The sequence below is a fragment of the Zea mays genome, chromosome 2 (assembly GCF_902167145.1).
Source record: "Zea mays cultivar B73 chromosome 2, Zm-B73-REFERENCE-NAM-5.0, whole genome shotgun sequence".
In the NCBI taxonomy this organism is placed as follows: Eukaryota; Viridiplantae; Streptophyta; class Magnoliopsida; order Poales; family Poaceae; genus Zea; species Zea mays.
Genome location: NC_050097.1, coordinates 183,855,359 through 183,876,759, shown reverse-complemented (window position 1 = coordinate 183,876,759; position 21,401 = coordinate 183,855,359).

Sequence of the window (21,401 nt, the reverse complement as noted above, 5' to 3'; positions counted from 1 at the left end):
TCCCGGCCGGCGTGCTGGAGCTCGCCGCTGCTGCGTGCTGCAGCCCAGGCGTGCGTGCGTCTTGCCCAGGCGCGGTCCAGAACAGAGAGAAGGAGCGAGAGGAGGAGAACAGAGAGAATGAAGTGTTTTGCGCGACTGGAGACAGAGAACGAGCGACTGCAGTTTACTTTAGGGGTAAAACAGTCCAAACAGTTGATACTTTATCAAATAACCCCCTAAATGGCATTTTATCTGTAAGCCAGTGTTTAAAAATGGCGTAATAACGAAGCGTGTTCTCATAATGGCATTCGAGCGAATCCGTAGTTTGATAATGGCAGAATTCCAATTTTCTCCTCGGTGGAGGGAGATTAGCGAAAATGGTTAGGTGCGATTTGGTGCGCGCTTTGCGTTAAGAGGGATGGATGATGATAACGACGGAGGTAGCGTAGCAAGGAGCCTTCGTGGACCGGGTCTAGCCGTCCGGGACGTCATTACGTGCTCGGCCTTCTTCAACGGACCGGCGGCCCACCTACCTGGTTGCCGCGTTCAACGCGCTTGTTGGGTTAGCTCTCAACACATGTGGATTAAGTAAGGGGGTGTTTGGTTTCTGGGGACTAATTTTTAGTCTCTCAATTTTATTCCATTTTAGTCCCTAAATTACTAAATATAGAAACTAAAACTCTATTTTAGTTTCCCTATTTAACAATTTATGAACTAAAATAGAATAAAATAGAGGGACTAATGTTTAGTCTCTATAAACCAAACACCCCCTAAAATTGGATGAGTTTGAATCCTAAAAAGTCAAACTTTTTCTTAATTTTTTTCAACCTCATCTAATTCATGTGTATTGGTAATAACCGAATAAATCCTTAGCGGAGACACAACTTTTACTGTGATTAGCCGTTTGGGTCTGGATGATCGTGATTTTGTAGCGTGCATGATCCGAGACATGATCTTGCCTGTTTGGTTGGCTTCTCCCGGTAGCCAGGCTGTATGAGCCAGGCCGGCGGGAGCCTGACTCCAGAGATACGACCAATTTGCTCGCGCCTGTAGAGCCTGGCCCAGAGTGCTTTAAGTATCGTGTGAGCCTGACTCCACATCTGCATGCAGGTAACCAAACGCACACCTCACATGTGTAGAGCCTGGTTGACAACAACAAACATCAGCTCATTGTATCCCGCGATGCAAGCATCAGTAAATATAGGCAACCAAACACATAGGATGTGTTGCTAGTTGATGAATCTTTCGTTGTGGTTGGTTTGACTTTGTCACCGATCGGTTGATACGCGTGATGATGCCCTCGTAGACTTTTGCTTCGAGTTGGAGCATGTGCCCGGCCGGCCCATTCAACGTGAACCCACGGGCCCCTCGGCCGCGACGACGCGGGACGGCACCACGTGGCCGGCCAATGCGCCAGCTCGGCACCTAGCCAGTAGCCACACTGCTGCTGCTCGACTCGAGTACGAGTGGCCTGCCACATAAAGTACATCATCCGTCGCCGTCGTGCCGTGGCTCCCAACTCGATGATCCACCCAATGTTCAGTCAGTGTATGCCCCTGACTCTCAAATTCAATGGCTCCACCGGATTGGGGCGATCCGAAGGGCCATTGTTGTCGACTAGTCCAACAGATGATTGCCGTCGACGACGACTGAGAACTGTGTATCATTCAGATTCATCAAGAGGCGTCGTTATCATTTCGACGGAAGGGTCGGCCGGGTACAGATCGGTGCACAGGCTACTAGGCTAGCTAGCAGCACGAACGTACGTACGTGGCACCAAACATTGAGCTCGATCTCTGTCACCATGCCCACGTACGTACACGTCTCATCGCCAACCTTCATGGTCACATCGCTCTCTCGCTACTTCGCTGCGCCAAGCAAAGGGAGTGTTTGGTTTAAGCACTATATCCAAATTGAGGTGATGCATCATGAGTCCTTAAATTTAGTGGGATGACCTTATTTCTCATATTAGTACTAACTAACTATAAGGAATGAGGTGGTGATGGATCAACTCATTCCATTCCACAAACCAAACAAAAATAGTGAGTAGTGAGAAGATAATAGACTAGCTCATTCCTCAAACCAAACACCCTATTTATTACTCGTCCTCCTCTACCGGCCCACACAACGCACACAGATATGACGATGCGGCATTTTATTACTCGGGTTGCTGGCTAGCTTGCTGCAGTGTTAGTGAAACGAGCTCCCTTTCTCTGTAACAGACAATATATAAACTTTAACTTCTAAAACGGAATAAAATATCACTCGGTCCAAAGTTGTCACCAAATAGTTGTTGTGTGCGTGACAATTTTGATGTTTCACCTTGTTATACAACCATCTAGAGCCAAATATATAACGATCACTTGCCAATTTAGTAAAAAAACATGTTAAATTGTGTAATAGTTCCATGTATCAAATGGTTTACGGATTATTAAGATTAACGGTCACCCTTCCAATCTCAACTACAACCATTGAGAGAGCCTTTTAACTACAAAACTTATCAATGCACATCTATGAAATAAAATAGGAGATGATTTTATGTAAAGCTACTTGATCATCGATCTATATTGCTATAGAATTGACAACTATGACTCTCATGATATAATCGAAGCCTTTAATTTGGTCGATCATCATCGTAGAGGCTAATTATTTTGATCTCTGTTGGAGTTAATTAATTTACAATTATTTGGTGTAAGTATTTTTTTAATAATTTATCGGTATACGCAAATTATTATATACATGTGTATATATCCTATGATATTTTTTACCTTATAGTATTTGATAAATTTGCTCGACCCCTCCTATACCATAATTCTAGCTCCGCCCCTACGACCAAGTCCCATGCCGAGCAACTCCGCAAGGCCGAGCGGACGACCAAGTTCCCCGTCGAGAAAGTATACGAGGCGGAGGGGATGACCAAATCCCCGCCAAGCAAGTCCGCGAGGCGGAGCAGACGACCAAGACCCCCGCCGAGCAAATATGCGAGGCGGTGCGGACGACCAAATCCCTCGTCGAACAAGTTCGCGAGGCGGAGCAGACGACCAGGTCCCCTGCTGAGCAAGTCTACGATCCAATGATGTTGCACCGCGTCAGCAGGACAAGACGTGACCATGCCATGTTTGGGCTTCGGGTACGACATCGAAAGGTCCTTGTCAAAACGCCGACAGCACATCATCGCGCACCACCTCAAACAAGTCCCCACTGACGTATGAGGCTAGTCAACCCCAAGTTTTAGGGACCTCGTCGTTGGAGTCTCTATAGTGACCCCATACGCAAAAAGAACGCGACGGATACGCCATACCGGGTGTATGCCTACGCACGACGGCGGGTGACGCAGGCCCGTGGCGAGAAACGAAGCCACGCCACTCACGACCGCACCATGGGGCTGACCCACAGGACCCACCACGCACTACCATGGAGATGTCAGCATGGGACTCGCTATAGGAGTCCATATGACGAACGAACAATACGGTACACCATACCAGGAGTACGGCTACGCACGGTTCTACAGAGGATGGCCCACTACGAGACCTAGAGGAGCAAATCTCTCTCTCTTGTAGAAAATCAATCTCCCCTGTAAGGTCTAGCCCTTGAGCTATAAAAGGGCAAACCCCTTTTCTTCTCAGGACACAAGCACATAAGCTATAACACCTTCTATCGCAATATTACGATTAGCACTACACTGGACTAGGGCTTCAGCCTGAACCAGTATAAACCTCATGCCCCATGTTTTCCCTGGTTTCCGAAACCATCACAATGGGCTAGCGAGTCTGCGCTAGCATCCCCCACCGAACACAAAATCTTGTTGTCCCCGGTTTCTGAAACCACAACAATGGGCTAGCGCGCAGTAGTGGCTCGATGGATTTGATTGGATGTGTTGGTTCAAATGATGGACCTATGGTCCATCGCCATTGTTGGAGAGGAAATTCTCCGGCCGGGTGGCGGAGTGCACCCGCCCTAAGTCCTAAGATGTGGAGGGGGCTTAAGCGTTCTGCTTGTTGCGAGATGAAGGAATGAACATTAAAGTCGCCTAGAGGGGGGGTGAGTAGGGCGAAACTGAAATTTACAAAGTTAATCACAACTACAAGCCGGGTTAGCGTTAGAAATATAATCGAGTCCGTGAGAGAGGGTGGAAAACAAATCGCAAGCAAATAAGAAGTGAGACACGCGGATTTGTTTTACCGTGGTTCGGTTCTCGCAAACCTACTCCCCGTTGAGGAGGCCACAAAGGTCGGGTCTTTTTCAACCCCTTCCCTCTCTCAAACGGTCCCTCGGACCGAGTGAGCTTTCTCTTCTCAAATCAACCGGGAACAAAACTTCCCCGCAAGGACCACCACACAATTGGTGTCTCTTGCCTCGGTTACAAGTGAGTATTGATCTCAAGAAAGAATGAGAAAGAAGAAAGCGATCCAAGCGCAAGAGCTCAAAAGAACACGACAAATCACTCTTACTAGTCACTAATGCTTTTGTGGAATTGGGAGAGGATTTGATCACTTGGGTGTGTCTTGTATTGAATGCCTAGCTCTTGTAAGTGGTTGGAATGTGGAAAACTTGGATGTCTTGAATGTGGGGTGGTTGGGGGTATTTATAACCCCAACCACCAAACTAGCCGTTTGGTGGAGGCTGTCTGTCGCATGGTGCACCAAACAGTCCGGTGCACACCGGACAGTGTCTGGTGCGCCAGCCACGTCACCAGGCCATTGGGTTCCGACCGTTGGAGCTCTGACTGCTGGGCCCGCCTGGATGTCCGGTGGCACACCGGACATGTACTATAGAGTGTCCGGTGCGCCACTTCGCGCGTGCCTGACTTCTGCGCGCTCTGGCGCGCATTTAATGCTTCTACAGGTGACCGTTGGCGCGAAGTAGTCGTTGCTCCGCTGGCTCACCGGACAGTCCGGTGTACACCGGACACGTCCGGTGAATTATAGCGGAGCAAATTCCCGAAGCTGGCGAGTTCCAGAGTTGCTCTCCCCTGGGGCACCGGACACTGTCCGGTGTACACCGGACAGTCCGGTGAATTATTGCGGAGCGCCTCTGGATTTTCCCGAAGGCGAAGAGTTCAGCGTGAAGTCCCCTGGTGCACCGGACAGTCCGGTGCGCCAGACCAGGGCTGCCTTCGGTTATCCCTTGCTCTCTTTGTTGAACCCAATTCTTGGTCTTTTTATTGGCTAAGTGTGAACCTTTGGCACATGTATAACTTATACACTAGAGCAAACTAGTTAGTCCAATTATTTGTGTTGGGCAATTCAACCACCAAAATCAATTAGGAAAATAGGTGTAAGCCTAATTCCCTTTCAATCTCCCCCTTTTTGGTGATTGATGCCAACACAAACCAAAGCAAATATGGAAGTGCATAATTGAACTAGCTTGCATAATGTAAGTGCAAAGGTTTCTTGGAATTGAGCCAATATAAATACTTATAAGATACACATGGATTGTTTCTTCAATTTTTGACATTTTGGACCACGCTTGCACCACTTGTTTTGTTTTTGCAAATTCTTTTGTAAATCCTTTTCAAAGTTCTTTTGCAAATAGTCAAAGGTAAACAAATAAGATTTTGCAAAGCATTTTCAAGATTTGAAATTTTCTCCCCTTGTTTCAAATGCTTTTCCTTTGACTAAACAAAACTCCCCCTAAATGAAATTTTCCTCTTAGTGTTCAAGAGGGTTTTGATATATCAATTTTGAAATACTACTGTCTCCTCCTTGGGAACATAGTAAGATACCAATTTGAAATTTCCAATTGAAAATCATTTTAAAAAGAGGTGGTGGTGCGGTCCTTTTGCTTTGGGCTAATACTCTCTCCCCCTTTGGCATGAATCGCCAAAAACGGAGTCATTAGAGCCCTTGTAACACTACTTTCTCCCCTTTGGCAAAATAAGATATGAGTGAAGATTATACCAAAGCCGGAGTCCTTTTCTCCCCCAAAGATGGAGAGTTGCTCGCAGCGACAGCGAAGGATGAGTGACGGAGTGGAAGCCTTTGTCTTCGCCGAAGACTCCAATTCCCTTTCAATATACCTATGACTTGGTTTGAAATAGACTTGAAAACACATTAGTCATAGCGTATGAAAGAGACATGATCAAAGATATATGAATGAGCTATGTGTGCAAATCAACAAAAGAAGTTCCTAGAATCAAGAATATTTAGCTCATGCCTAAGTTTGTTAAAAGTTTGTTCATCAAGTGGCTTGGTAAAGATATCGGCTAATTGATCTTTAGTGTTAATATATGCAATCTCGATATCTCCCTTTTGTTGGTGATCCCTTAGAAAATGATACCGAATGGTTGTGTTTAGTGCGGCTATGCTCAACGGGATTATCCGCCATGCGGATTGCACTCTCATTATCACATAGAAGAGGAACTTTGGTTAATTTGTAACCGTAGTCCCTAAGGGTTTGCCTCATCCAAAGGAGTTGCATGCAACAATGGCCTGCGGCAATGTACTCGGCTTCGGTGGTAGAAAGAGCTACGGAATTTTGCTTCTTTGAAGCCCAAGACACCAAGGATCTTCCCAAGAACTGGCAAGTCCCCGATGTGCTCTTTCTATTAATTATACACCCCGCCCAATCGGCATCGGAATAACCAATTAAATCAAATGTGGATCCCCTAGGATACCAAAGCCCAAACTTAGGAGTATAAACTAAATATCTCAAGATTCGTTTTACGGCCGTAAGGTGAGCTTCCTTAGGGTCGGCTTGGAATATTGCACACATGCATACGGAAAGCATAATATCCAGTCGAGATGCACAGAAATAGAGTAAAGATCCTATCATCGACCGGTATACCTTTTGATCCACGGACTTACCTTTCGTGTCGAGGTCGAGATGCCCATTTGTTCCCATGGGTGTCTTGATGGGTTTGGCATCCTTCATCCCAAACTTGCTTAAAATATCTTGAGTATACTTCGTTTGGCTAATGAAGATGCCCTCCTGGAGTTGCTTCACTTGAAATCCCAAGAAGTACTTCAACTCCCCCATCATCGACATCTCGAATTTTTGTGTCATGATCCTACTAAATTCTTTACATGTAGATTCGTTAGTAAACCCAAATATGATATCATCAACATAAATTTGGCATACAAACAAATCATTGTCAAGAGTTTTAGTAAATAGAGTAGGATCCGCCTTTCCAACTTTGAAGCCATTAGTGATAAGAAAATCTCTTAGGCATTCATACCATGCTCTTGGGGCTTGCTTGAGCCCATAGAGCGCCTTAGAGAGTTTATAAACATGGTTAGGATACTCACTATCTTCAAAGCCGGGAGGTTGCTCAACATAGACCTCTTCCTTGATTGGTCCATTGAGGAAAGCACTTTTCACGTCCATTTGATAAACCTTGAAGCCATGGTAAGTAGCATAGGCTAATAATATACGAATTGACTCAAGCCTAGCTACGAGTGCATAGGTTTCACCGAAATCCAAACCTTCGACTTGGGAGTATCTCTTGGCCACAAGTCGGGCTTTGTTCCTTGTCACCACACCATGCTCGTCTTGCTTGTTGCGGAAAACCCACTTGGTTCCTACAACATTTTGATTAGGACATGGAACCAAATGACAGGCGCGCATTTAATGCGTTGCAGTCGACCGTTGCACGCGAAGTAGTCGTTGCTCCGCTGGCTCACCGGACAGTCCGGTGTGCACCGGACATGTCCGGTGAATTATAGCGGAGCGGATTCCCGAAGCTGGCGAGTTCAGAGTCGCTCTCCCTTGGGGCACCGGACACTGTCCGGTGGTGCAACGGTCGACTGCAACATCTCTACATCTAGTACAAATAGTGACATGCTCAGTGGTAGATGTAGAGGGTTTGCAAGAATTAAGTTCAACAATCTTAGCACGTAATATATCATTTTTATCTCTAAGATCGGAAATTGTAATATTGCAAACATCAAGTTCTTTAGCCTTAGCAAGCAATTTTTCATTCTCAATCCTAAGGCTAGCAAGAGAAATGTTTAATTCTTCAATCTTAGCAAGCAAATCATCATTATCATTTCTAAGATTGGGAATTGAAACATCACAAACATTTGAATCAACCTTAGCTAACAAATTAGCATTCTCATTTCTAAGGTTGTCAATAGTCTCATGGCATGTGCTTAGCTCACTAGATAGTTTTTCACATTTTTCTACTTCTAGAGCGTAAGCATTTTTAACCTTAACATGCCTTTTGTTCTCTTTAATAAGGAAGTCCTCTTGGGTGTCCAAGAGATCATCCTTCTCATGAATAGCACTAATCAATTCATTTAATTTTTACTTTTGTTGCATGTTTAGGTTGGCAAAAAGAATGTGTAAGTTATCCTCCTCATTGCTAGCATCATCCTCATCACTAGAGGTTTCATATTTAGTGGAGGATCTTGATTTTACCTTCTTCCTTTTGCCGTCCTTTGCCATGAGGCACTTGTGGCCGACGTTGGGGAAGAGAAGACCCTTGGTGACGGCGATGTTTGCGGCGTCCTCGTCTGAGGAGGAGTCGGTGGAGATCTCGTCGGAGTCCCACTCCCGGCAAACATGGGCATCGCCGCCCTTCTTCTTGTAGTACCTCTTCTTCTCCTTTCTTCTCCCCTTCTTGTCGTCGCCCCTGTCACTATCACTAGATAATGGATATTTTGCAATAAAATGACCGGGCTTACCACACTTGTAGCAAACTTTCTTGGAGCGGGGCTTGTAATCTTTCCCCCTCCTTTGCTTGAGGATTTGGCGGAAGCTCTTGATGATGAGCGTCATTTCCTCGTTGTCGAGCTATGAGGCGTCGATGGGTGTTCTACTCGATGTAGACTCCTCCTTCTTCTCCTCCGTCGCCTTAAATGCGACCGGTTGTGCTTCGGACGTGGAGGGGCCATTGTAGGATCTAGGACACCGGCTAGAGGGGGGTGAATAGGCGGTTTTGACTAAAATAAAAAACACTAGGTAAATTTAATCAATATAACAAGAGGAATAAATTCTCTAGTGACAATAAGTAAACAATGTATGAGAAACAACTACGGTGATTGAATACTTGAGAAATAATGTGCAAAACACTAATTACTTGCAAAGCAATAAGTAATGCAAGAAGGTAGAGACACCGAAATTTATCCCGTGGTATCGGTGATTTGCCGATCACCCCTAATCCACGTTGAGGTGGACTTCAAGCTCTCACTTGCTCCTCTATCAAGTCACGGCTTGATCTTTGAGCCAAGTGGACAAGAAATCACTCAATACCTCGATTCCACTAATGTCACCTTTGCCGCTCCGGCGAGGTAGGCGCAAACCCCTCACAATCAACACCGCGGCTTCTCCACAATCTTCTTGGAGAGCTCGACGGAGACAATCACCCGAGCCGTCTAGGAGGCGGCAACCTCCAAGAGTAACAAGCCAATGACGCTTGCTCGGTGTATCACCTAGTGCCTCAAGAATCACCAAATGATGCAAATGCGCTAGGAACCCTCAATCTCTCACTAGAATGCAATCTCAAGCAAAGAGTGTGAGAGAGTGAGTTGGAGGATCACAAATGAACTTAATGTGTGCAAGGAATGGCCAAGGGAGGTCTCTCACACGAGCTACCCTTCTATTTATACCCCTCCATCAAAATCCAACCGTTATGTGCAAAAAGCACATGTTCTACGCACACGCGGACGGTCCGCGCCCTAGGGCCGGACGGTCCGTCGTACACATAACGGCTATAATTCCCGTTTGAAAACTGTCAGAACTGTCAGAAAAGGTAGGTCCGGACAGTCCGCCCTCCAAGGCCGGACCGTCCGCGACCTGGCAGCATGAGGCACCCGAGCCTCGGACCAAGAACAGTTAACACGCGCGGACCGTCCGCCTATAAATCCGGACGGTCCGCGACCTGAGATAGTACTGTCCGGACTAGTCCCCCGGACAGTCCGTAGTACAACTCAAAGAAATCGCACAGTCCCTGACCAAAAAACATTTTGACACCTGCGGACTGTCCGCCCTGCATGGCCGGACGGTCCGCACTATAATTCAGGGACTGACCCGAAACCAGCCTTCTCTGGTCAGGACTGCGGACGGTCCGGCCCTAAGGCCCGGACGGTCCGCAGTGCAAAGTAACAAGGTGGCCCCTGAAGTAGTCAGTTCTTCGGACCCTCTGGTGGATCGCGGACAGTCTGCCCTCAAGGCCCGGACGGTCCACGCATCCAAGACTTTGCAATTTTCAAACTTGTTTTTGAAAGAACTTTTAACTCACGAGATTTGAAGCGATGTTAGTCCTCATGCAAATGCAACTACTTGATGCTCTATGAGGCACTGAGTTTCACACAGATCAAAGTCGTTGACCCCTCTTAATAGTACGGCTATCTAGCCTACTAATCCGGTCAAGTATCTTCTCTAAACTCCTCAAGACCGGCAAAAAACAAAACCTATATTATACCTTTGCCTTTATCTGATCCACAACCAATGTTTATGATTCTCCAACATTTCCTGTTTTATGTGGTCCAACCCTGCATTCTTATTTCTCGAAGAATCGTTAGTCCACAAGTAGTTGTCATTAATTACCAAAACATCACCAAAGGGGCCTAGATGATTCACAATCTCCCCCTTTTTGGTAATTGATGACAACACTACATAGTATATTAAAGAGAAGTTTAGTTTTTCCAAATCTCCCTCATACCTAAGGTATAAGATAGATCTTGGAGATGAGTTTCATAGGACTTATCTTGATTTGAAGTTCTGTCCGAGAGATAGATAAATCCCAATAAAAACTCAGTATGTAAGAAAGGCTCCCCCTAAGTGTGTGCAGGATTATTTGAAGCTGAAGATATAACACACATAATATATTGGAGTTTGATGGAGACTTTCCTACAATCATGGTTATCGAGGCATACAAGAGATGATCCGTAGAGTAAGCGCAGCAATTATAATCACTCCTCGATTAACCACACACAGAGTAATTTGAACTAAAACATAGTTCATCCCACAGAATATTACAGATAATAGTCCACAGACATACGACATAGAGTTAACAGTTCAAACCAGTTCCAAATGCGTAAGACATAAACTAATGCAAGCGGCATGAAAAGGTAAAATGCATATGCATGGTCTTAATGTCCACATAGACCACCAACTCCTCCTGAAGGAGACGCCAGACAACTTCTCTTCTCATCACTTCTCTCCCCCTTTGGCATCAATTGCCATAAAGGAGAGGCCTCACTGATCACTAGGCGGAGGATGCATGTTGTAGTAGTGAGTGCTGAAAGTGTCAAACAGGGAGGAGAACTGGCCAAAATCCTGCTGGAGCTGCTGCTGCCTCTGACTTATATCATGCATGCTGTCATTTGTAGAAAGATTGTCAAATTGACTGGAGAGAGCACCCATGTTATCTTGAAAACTCTGTTGCATATTATTCAGCCTGGTCATGATAGGATCAGTGACATTAGTGTGAATTTGATCACGAAACTCAGAAAACTCAGAGTTGAGCGCATCCCAGTTACTGTCAAAGCGAGACTGCATGTCATCGAGGCGGTGATCCACATGTGTCATCATGCCCTCAAAGCGAGTATCAATATGAGTCTCAAGCCCCTGCTGCATATTGTGAAAATAAGGATCAAAGTACCCTGGACCAGGCTCCCAATATTGCTGAGGCTGAGGAGGAGGTGGAGGAGGAGGCATCTGCTCGCCCTCAACATTAGGAGCTGCTCCACCCTCATAGCCAGGGTCTTCCTCATCATCTGGGAAGGGAGTGAGTGGCCTGGTGAGAAACCCTATCTCATTCTTAAAAGGTCTGAATGGTGTGTGAACAATCTCGCATGGGCCCTCAAATCTTGTCTTGGATTTGATTAGAGCCATAATGTAAGGAGCATATGCTAAATTTTGATTCTTGTCCATTTTCAAATCATTAAGCTGTCTCATCATGAAAAGAACAATATTCATGACTTCACCATTCATGATGTGCTGGATGATGTTCCAGAACTTATCTCGTATTTTACTCTTATCACCACTCTTGGGAAGAATGGTGACTCTGGCAATCTTGTTGATTACAGCAGGATGATGTCTGAGTCCTGCTGTCTCTCCAAACCTCCTGGGTATTCCTAGCCTGGCTGGCTCATAAAATTGCACGAAATCCTCAAAATTATCCTCAGTATAAAGATCCAGCCCAGCAGAAATGGTGCCATAATCCAGACTGTTGGCAGTGGCAAAGTCAGCAAAAGAAGCAGAATAGCGCTTGAAGCCAGTCATCCAGGTGATAGATTCTTCTTCGATATCAATCTCCGAGGTAGCCAGGAATTGCTTAACAGCCATTTCATTGAAATCTGTGCGTTGCCCCATAAACTGATACAGTCCACACGTTTCAAACTTAGGGATTAGACCCTCCATGACTGATTGACTTAGCAAGAAGGACCAATCAATCACCTGATGCTTATGAAAATTTGTATCCACCAAGGTGCCCCAAAAGACATCAAACTGCAGCTGAGTGTGGAAAAATTGAATATTGGTGTCAGATGGCAGAGTGTACTGGTTCACAGTCCGTCTTGAGCAGTACTCAGCCATAGAAAACCTTCGCTTTGGAAAGGTCCATCCAGAGGTGTCAATAGGATAATCAGGATGGATATGGGGAAAGTCCTCAGTATCCATAGATTCAGTGCCCCCAGCTGAGGATTGGGCCTCTGAATCAGTGGTCGGTGTATAGTCATCATCACCTCCACGAGGACGCTTTGACTTAAAGCGACCTGCAAGTTTCTTGCGGAGACCACCAAAACTACTGCAATAATGTGACAGACATCCATAGATAAATAGTTGATACAAATCACCACAATAGAAAGGAATAGAACTTGCAATGCTCTGCCAGGGTCCGGCCGGTCCGCGCTAGGGGGCCGGACAGTCCGCGCCAGAGGCCTGGACGGTCCGCGCCCGCTAGGCGGACGGTCCGCGACCGACCAGTGGCGACTCAAGGAACCCTAGCCGCCACAAATGTTGAAGTGAGGATTGTGCAGAGAATACCCATCCAACTGAGTTCAAAATTTTGCACAGCATTCATAGTGAGTAATACCATCAATCCCACCAATCAGATATGTAAAACCACTGCTTAATTTCAGATCAGAGAGGAAACCCAAATAATCTCAAAACTTGAAGAAATTTGATGAAATCCACAAGATTTATGAAATACCGTGATGAAGACATGTTGATCGAACGTTGCCACAAGCTGTCGGACTGTCCGTGCGCAACGTCACTTCTCCGTCCGCGCACAATCGACAAAGGAGATTATTTGGCGAGAGGAGAGCAAGAGAGAAGGAACAAGTAACACAAATGACAAGACTACGGTCTCTGCCTGCTTTTACTGGCTGTCGCGGACGGTCCGCGCAGGGGCGACGGACGGTCCGCGCCCTGATGAGTTCAGACTGTCTGCATTGCTGATCGGACTGTCCAGTTCCTGATTCCGCGGACGGTCCGTGGTCCATGGGCGGACGGTCCGCGGCCTGATACTCAGTTTTCCAATGTCTGTCCACTTTCTGATTTTGAATTTCAAATCCGAATTTGTGCTCATAAATGGACATTTCGACCAATCCAAGAGTTAGTATGCATGCATATTCATATTATGTAATTGAGTTATGCAAATTTTTGCATTAAACTATCTAGAGCAATTTAGAATGAAAAATACATCAATAATATCAAATAAAAAGCATAAATAGCATATGTAGAACCAAGATGCAGCACGACACATGCGTAGTCAACTTCAAGCCACATTTGAGAGATCGATCACATTCATTTCACTTCTTAGAGAACAAAATCTTGTTTCATCCAAAGGCTTTGTAAAAATGTCTGCTAATTGATCATCCGTGCCTATGGAATAAATAGAGATATCTCCCTTGCCAACATGATCTCTTAAGAAGTGATGTCGTATATCAATGTGCTTAGTTCTTGAGTGTTGGACCGGATTGGTAGCCAATTTTACCGCACTCTCATTATCACACATGAGAGGCACATTTTTGAAAATGATTCCATAATCCAATAAGGTTTGTTTCATCCATAATAGTTGAGCACAACAATTTCCGGCCGATATATATTCCGCTTTGGCGGTAGAGAGAGCAACCGAATTTTGTTTCTTAGAAGACCATGAAACAAGAGATCTACCAAGAAATTGACAACAACCGGAGGTGCTTTTTCTATCAACTTTGCACCCCGCATAGTCCGAATCTGAATATCCAATTAATTCAAATTGAGCACCTTTGGGATACCATAGACCAATATTGGGAGTGTACTTCAAATATCTTAGAATTCTTTTAGCGGCTTTCAAGTGAATCTCTCTAGGTGAAGCTTGAAATCGAGCACACATGCATACACTAAACATAACATCGGGCCTAGATGCGGTAATATAAAGCAAACTACCAATTATTGAACGATAAAGTTTTTGATCAACCATAGTACCTCGTTCATCTAAGTCTAGATGACCATTTGTTGCCATTGGAGTCTTGATAGGCTTTGCATTCTCTAAACCAAACTTCTTGAGCATGTCCTTCAAATATTTTGATTGACTTATAAAAATTCCATCTTTCAATTGTTTAATTTGAAGGCCAAGAAAGAAGCTCAATTCTCCTATCATAGACATTTCAAATTCTTTTGACATCATTTTTCCGAATTCCTCACAAAATAATTCATTAGTAGATCCAAAAATGATATCATCAACATAGATTTGACAAACAAATAAGTCTTTGCCAATTCTTTTAGTGAATAGAGTGGTATCAACCTTCCCAATTTTGAAGTCTTTGGAAAGCAAGAAATCCCTAAGCCTTTCATACCACGCGCGTGGAGCTTGCTTAAGCCCATAAAGAGCTTTAGAAAGCTTGAACACATGGTTAGGTCTTGTGAGGTCCTCAAAACCGGGAGGTTGTTCAACATACACTAGTTCACTAATCTTACCATTTAGAAAGACACTCTTTACATCCATTTGGTAGAGCTTGATATTATGTGCACAAGCATAAGCAAGTAGAATCTGGATTGCTTCTAATCTTGCCACGGGAGCAAATGTCTCCCCAAAATCCAATCCCTCAATTTGAGTATATCCTTGTGCAACTAATCTTGCCTTGTTTCTTACTACCACACCATCTTCATTGTGCTTGTTGCGAAACACCCATTTTGTACCAATAACATTGTGGTTCTTTAGTCTCTCAACAAGCTCCCGGCCAAACTTCATTTCGAGCGAAGTTATTTAATTCTTCATGCATTGCATTCACCCAATCAACATCAAGTAGAGCTTCATCTACACGGTTAGGTTCCATACAAGATACAAAAGAGAAATGTTCACAAAACGAAGTTATGCGAGAGCGAGTTTGAACACCCTTACTAATATCACCCACAATTTGATCAACCGGGTGATCCTTCACAATGGAATGATGAATTCTTGATACCGTTTGATAATTGCTAGTTGAAGCATTAGGAGGAACCGAAGGTCTTGAAGTACCTTGATCATGAGTATCCATGGTTTCATTATGTTGTTGGCTTTGGTGATCTTCCTCATTTAGAGTTGAGGATGAAGGAATGACAACCACACTATTTTCATCATCATCTTCCTTTGGTTTTATTTCACCAATGGCCATTGTTTTCATTGCATTTATCAATTGAGTTCCCCCAACATCATCGAGATTATCACTCTCATCTTGAGACCCATTTGTTTCATCGAATTCAACATCATATGCCTCCTCAATAATACCATGAGTTTTGTTGAAGACTCTATAAGCTTTACTATTTGATGAATATCCAAGAAGAAAACCCTCATCACATTTCTTCTCAAATTTAGAAAGTCGGCTTCCCTTTCTCAAAATATAACATTTGCAACCGAATACCCTAAAATATGAGATATTTGGCTTTCTACCAATGAGCAATTCATATGGAGTTTTCTTCAAGAGCTTGTGACAATATAGTCTATTTGATGAATGACAAGCGGTATTTATTGCCTCGGCCCAATAAGAATCTGATATACTATATTCCGCTAACATAGACCTAGCCATATCAATGAGAGTTCTATTTTTTCTTTCAACAATACCGTTTTGTTCCGGGGTATATTTGGAAGAGAATTCATGTTTAATACCCTTGTCATCACAATATTCATCAATTCTCGCATTTTTGAATTCCAACCCATTATCACTTCTAACCTTTTTGATGTCGAAATCAAATTGATTTTGAGCCAATATAGCAAATGACTTGAATGTTTCAAACACATTAGATTTGCCTCGAAGAAAGTAAACCCAAGTAAATCTTGAATAGTCATCCACAATCACAAGACAATAAGAATTACCACCAATACTTACAAAAGATGTGGGCCCAAATAAATCCATGTGAAGTAATTCCAAAGGTCGATGAGTGGACATTTGACTTTTATTTGGATGAGTGTTTGCCACTTGCTTCCTGGCTTGACAAGAGCTACACAATTTGTTCTTCTCAAACTTCACATCTTTTAAGCCACGAACTAAGTCATGCTATTTTAACCGATTGAGTTGCTTCATTCCAACATGACCAAGTCTTCTATGCCACAACCAACCTAGTGAAGCTTTTGAGAAAGGCAAGTTGTGAGCTTTGCCTCATTAGAAGAGAAATCAACAAGATAAAGATTTTCATGTCTAAAACCTTTAAACTTAAGATTGCTACCATCAACACTAGAGATAATAACATCTTCAACCGTGAAATTGCAACAAAATCCTAAATCACATAATTGAGCTACGGAAAATAAATTAAAATTCAAGGACTCAACCAAGAGCACATTTGATATAGAATGATCATTTGAAATAGCAATTTTACCCAAACCATTAACCTTTCCTTTGCGATTATCTCCAAATGTGATACTATCATAATTTGAGCAATCTTCCTCACTCATTTGGGTAAACATTTTCATATCTCCGGTCATGTGTTGAGTGCATCCACTATCTAACACCCAATGATTCCCTCCTGCCTTGTAGTTTACCTACAAAAGGAAATCAATCTCTTTTAGGTACCCAAACTTGCTTGGGTCCTTGGATGTTAGTGACCAAGGTCTTTGGCACCCAAATAGCTTTCTTTTTGTTTCCAACAATTGAAGTACCAACAAATTTAGCATGAACACCTTTAGCATTATGAGAAAGAACATAACAATGCTCAAAACAAGTAGAGGATACATTTTTGAACTTGGGACAATTTTTCTTAACATGTCCCTTTTTGTGACACTTGTGACACACTTTGTCACATTCTTTCACAAACAATGTCTTTTGCTTTACAAAAGCATTCTTTCCTTTCTTGGGAACATATCCAAGACCTTCACGGTTAAGAGAGCATCGTTGACTTCCCAATATGAAATTCAATTTGGCCTTACCACCATATGCCTTTTCTAGGTCATGAGTTAGAGTGTTTACTCTATCTACTAACACTTCATTCTCAACAATAATTTTTGATTCATCAAGAGCAATGTTATTATTGAGAGAAATTTTGCATTTATCACAAATAGAGTTAGTAGATAGTGATTCACTTGTAATACTATCAAGTAAGTCACAAGTGACTCCAATATCCTTAGTGACCACCTTAACTTCATGCACAATAGATGATTTTTGAGCATCCGCCAGCTTCTCACAATTTTCTTTTAGGTCATTGTGAGAGGTCTTGAGCTCCTCAAAAGACACTTGAAGGTTTTTATACAATTCCTTCAAGGTCTTAAATTTTTCTTTTTCTTTGTGCATGTAGTCATCGACCTCACCTAACATTCTAACAAGATCATCATATGAATAGCCATCATCATCAACATCATCGATATCATCATCATCTTTTATATCATTTAAATCGGTGATGATTTTTACCTTAGCATCTCCCTTTGCCATAAGACAATGGGGGGATGAGAAAAGTGAGGGAGCTTCCTTTATGGCAATTCCGGCATTAAGCTTGGATGAGGTGTCATCATCATCATCATCCGAGCTATCATCCGAGTCCCATTCAACTAAGTAGGCTTTGTCATCTTTCTTCTTGTTAAAGTATTTCTTTTTCTTCTTGTCACTTTCATCCTTGCCCTTCTTCTTCTTGCTTGGGCAATTCATGGCAATGTGACCGGGTTCCCCACACTCAAAACACTTTCTATCATTGAAAGCACTTCTTCTAGATGTTTGACCTCTTCTAGGTTGACCTCTCTTCATCTTCATGAATTTATTGAATTTCCTTACAAATAGAGCCATGTCACCATCACTCTCACTTTCATTTTCTTCATCATTACTCTCTTCCTTTTCAATTGCCTTTGAGGCTTTAGCTTTTAGAGCAATTGATTCATTTTTCACCTTCTTTGCCAAACTTAAAGCATCGGCTTGTGACTTCTTAAATATATCTTGAGTGAGAATTTCTCCCAATACTTCGGTTGGAGAAGTTGTAGATAGATCACTCCTTACAAACATTGTCACAATGGTCTCATATTTCTCCGGAAGTGATCTAAGGAACTTGTGAGTGAAATCCACATCCGGTACATTAAAACCAAGTCCCTTGAGTTATTTACTATCTCATTTAACCGATTGAACATATCGGATACACTCTCATCTTCTTTCATAATAAATTGCTCAAACTTCCCTTTGCACACATATAGTTTGGCACTCTTCACAATTGTAGTTCCTTCATGAATTTCCATTAACTTAATCCAAATCTCATGAGCGGTTGTGAGATTCTTGATACGATTGAACTCATTTATATCAAGAGCATCATAAAAGACATTCATGGCTTGATCATTTGTGAGGATATTCTCATTATCACTAACGGATGGTTCATCTTCTTTCAACACAACAAATCCATCCCTGACAATTGGCCAAATTTTTCCACCCATTACTCTAAGATGCATTGACATTCTTATTTTCCAATAGTCATAATTATTCCCATCAAAATGCGGTGGCTTCCCAATGTGCACATTGTTGTTACTAGCCATTTTGTTCCACTCCGGGATGATTAGATCCACAAACAATGGAGTCCTCGGCTCCGATACCACTTGTAGGATCTAGGACACCGGCTAGAGGGGGGTGAATAGGCGGTTTTGACTAAAATCAAAAACACTAGGTAAATTTAATCAATATAACAAGAGGAATAAATTCTCTAGTGACAATAAGTAAACAATGTATGAGAAACAACTATGGTGATTGAATACTTGAGAAATAATGTGCAAAACACTAATTACTTGCAAAGCAATAAGTAATGCAAGAAGGTAGAGACACCGAAATTTATCCCGTGGTATCGGTGATTTGCCGATCACCCCTAATCCACGTTGAGGTGGACTTCAAGCTCTCACTTGCTCCTCTATCAAGTCACGGCTTGATCTTTGAGCCAAGTGGACAAGAAATCACTCAATACCTCGATTCCACTAATGTCACCTTTGCCGCTCCGGCGAGGTAGGCGCAAACCCCTCACAATCAACACCGCGGCTTCTCCACAATCTTCTTGGAGAGCTCGACGAAGACAATCACCCGAGTCGTCTAGGAGGCGGCAACCTCCAAGAGTAACAAGCCAATGACGCTTGCTTGGTGTATCACCTAGTGCCTCAAGAATCACCAAATGATGCAAATGCGCTAGGAACCCTCAATCTCTCACTAGAATGCAATCTCAAGCAAAGAGTGTGAGAGAGTGAGTTGGAGGATCACAAATGAGCTCAATGTGTGCAAGGAATGGTCAAGGGAGGTCTCTCACACGAGCTACCCTTTTATTTATACCCCTCCATCAAAATCCAACCGTTATGTGCAAAAAGCACATGTTCTGCGCACACGCGGACGGTCCGCGCCCTAGGGTCAGACGGTCCGCCGTACACATAACGGCTAAAATTCCCGTTTGAAAACTGTCAGAACTGTCAGAAAAGGTAGGTCCGGACAGTCCGCCCTCCAAGGCCGGACCGTCCGCGACCTGGCAGCATGAGGCACCCGAGCCTCGGACCAAGAACAGTTAACACGTGCGGACCGTCCGCCTATAAATCCGGACGGTCCGCGACCTGAGATAGTACTGTCCGGACTAGTCCCCCGGACAGTCCGTAGTACAACTCAAAGAAATCGCACAGTCCCTGACCAAAAAACATTTTGACACCTGCGGACTGTCCGCCCTGCATGGCCGGATGGTCCGCACTATAATTCAGGGACTGACCCGAAACCAGCCTTCTCTGGTCAGGACTGCGGACGGTCCGGCCCTAAGGCCCGGACGGTCCGCAGTGCAAAGTAACAAGGTGGCCCCTGAAGTAGTCAGTTCTTCGGACCCTCTGGTGGATCGCGGACAGTCCGCCCTCAAGGCCCGGACGGTCCGTGCATCCAAGACTTTGCAATTTTCAAACTTGTTTTTGAAAGAACTTTTAACTCACGAGATTTGAAGCGCTGTTAGTCCTCATGCAAATGCAACTACTTGATGCTCTATGAGGCACTAAGTTTCACACAGATCAAAGTCATTGACCCCTCTTAATAGTACGGCTATCTAGCCTACTAATCCGGTCAGGTATCTTCTCTAAACTCCTCAAGACCGGCAAAAAACAAAACCTATATTATACCTTTGCCTTTATCTGATCCACAACCAATGTTTATGATTCTCCAACATTTCCTGTTTTATGTGGTCCAACCCTGCATTCTTATTTCTCGAAGAATTGTTAGTCCACAAGCAGTTGTCATTAATTACCAAAACATCACCAAAGGGGCCTAGATTATTCACAGCCATCAAGCTCGTTGATCTTCTTTGAGCCTTTGATCATCAATTCAAAGCTCACAAAATTTCCGAATACTTCCTCGGGAGTCATTAGTGTATATCTAGGATTGCCACGAATTAATTGAACTTGAGTAGGGTTAAGGAAAACAAGTGATCTTAAAATAACCTTAACCATTTCGTGGTCATCCCATTTTTTGCTCCCGAGGTTGCGCACTTGGTTCACCAAGGTTTTGAGCCGGTTGTACATGTCTTGTGGCTCCTCCCCTTGGCGAAGCCGGAAGTGACCGAGCTCCCCCTCGATCGTTTCTCGCTTGGTGATTTTGGTCACCTCGTCTCCTTCGTGCGCGGTCTTTAGCGTGTCCCAAATTTCTTTAGCACCTTTCAACCCTTGCACCTTATTATACTCCTCTCGACTTAGAGAGGCGACGAGTATAGTTGAGGCTTTGGAGTTGAAGTGTTGAATTTGGGCCACTTCGTCCTCATCATAATCTTCATCCCCTACGGATGGTACCTGTACACCAAACTCAACAACATCCCATATACTTTTGTGGAGTGAGGTTAGGTGAAATCGCATTAAATCACTCCACCTAGCATAATCTTCACCATCAAACGTTGGTGGTTTGCCTAATGGGACGGAAAGTAAAGGCGTACGTTTAGGAATGCGAGGATAGCGTAGGGGGATCTTACTAAACTTCTTGCGCTCATGGCGCTTAGAAGTAATGGATGGCGCGTCGGAGCCGGAGGTAGAAGGTGATGAAGTATCGGTCTCGTAGTAGACCACCTTCCTCATCTTCTTTTTCTTGTCTCCACTCCGATGCGACTTGTGGGAAGAG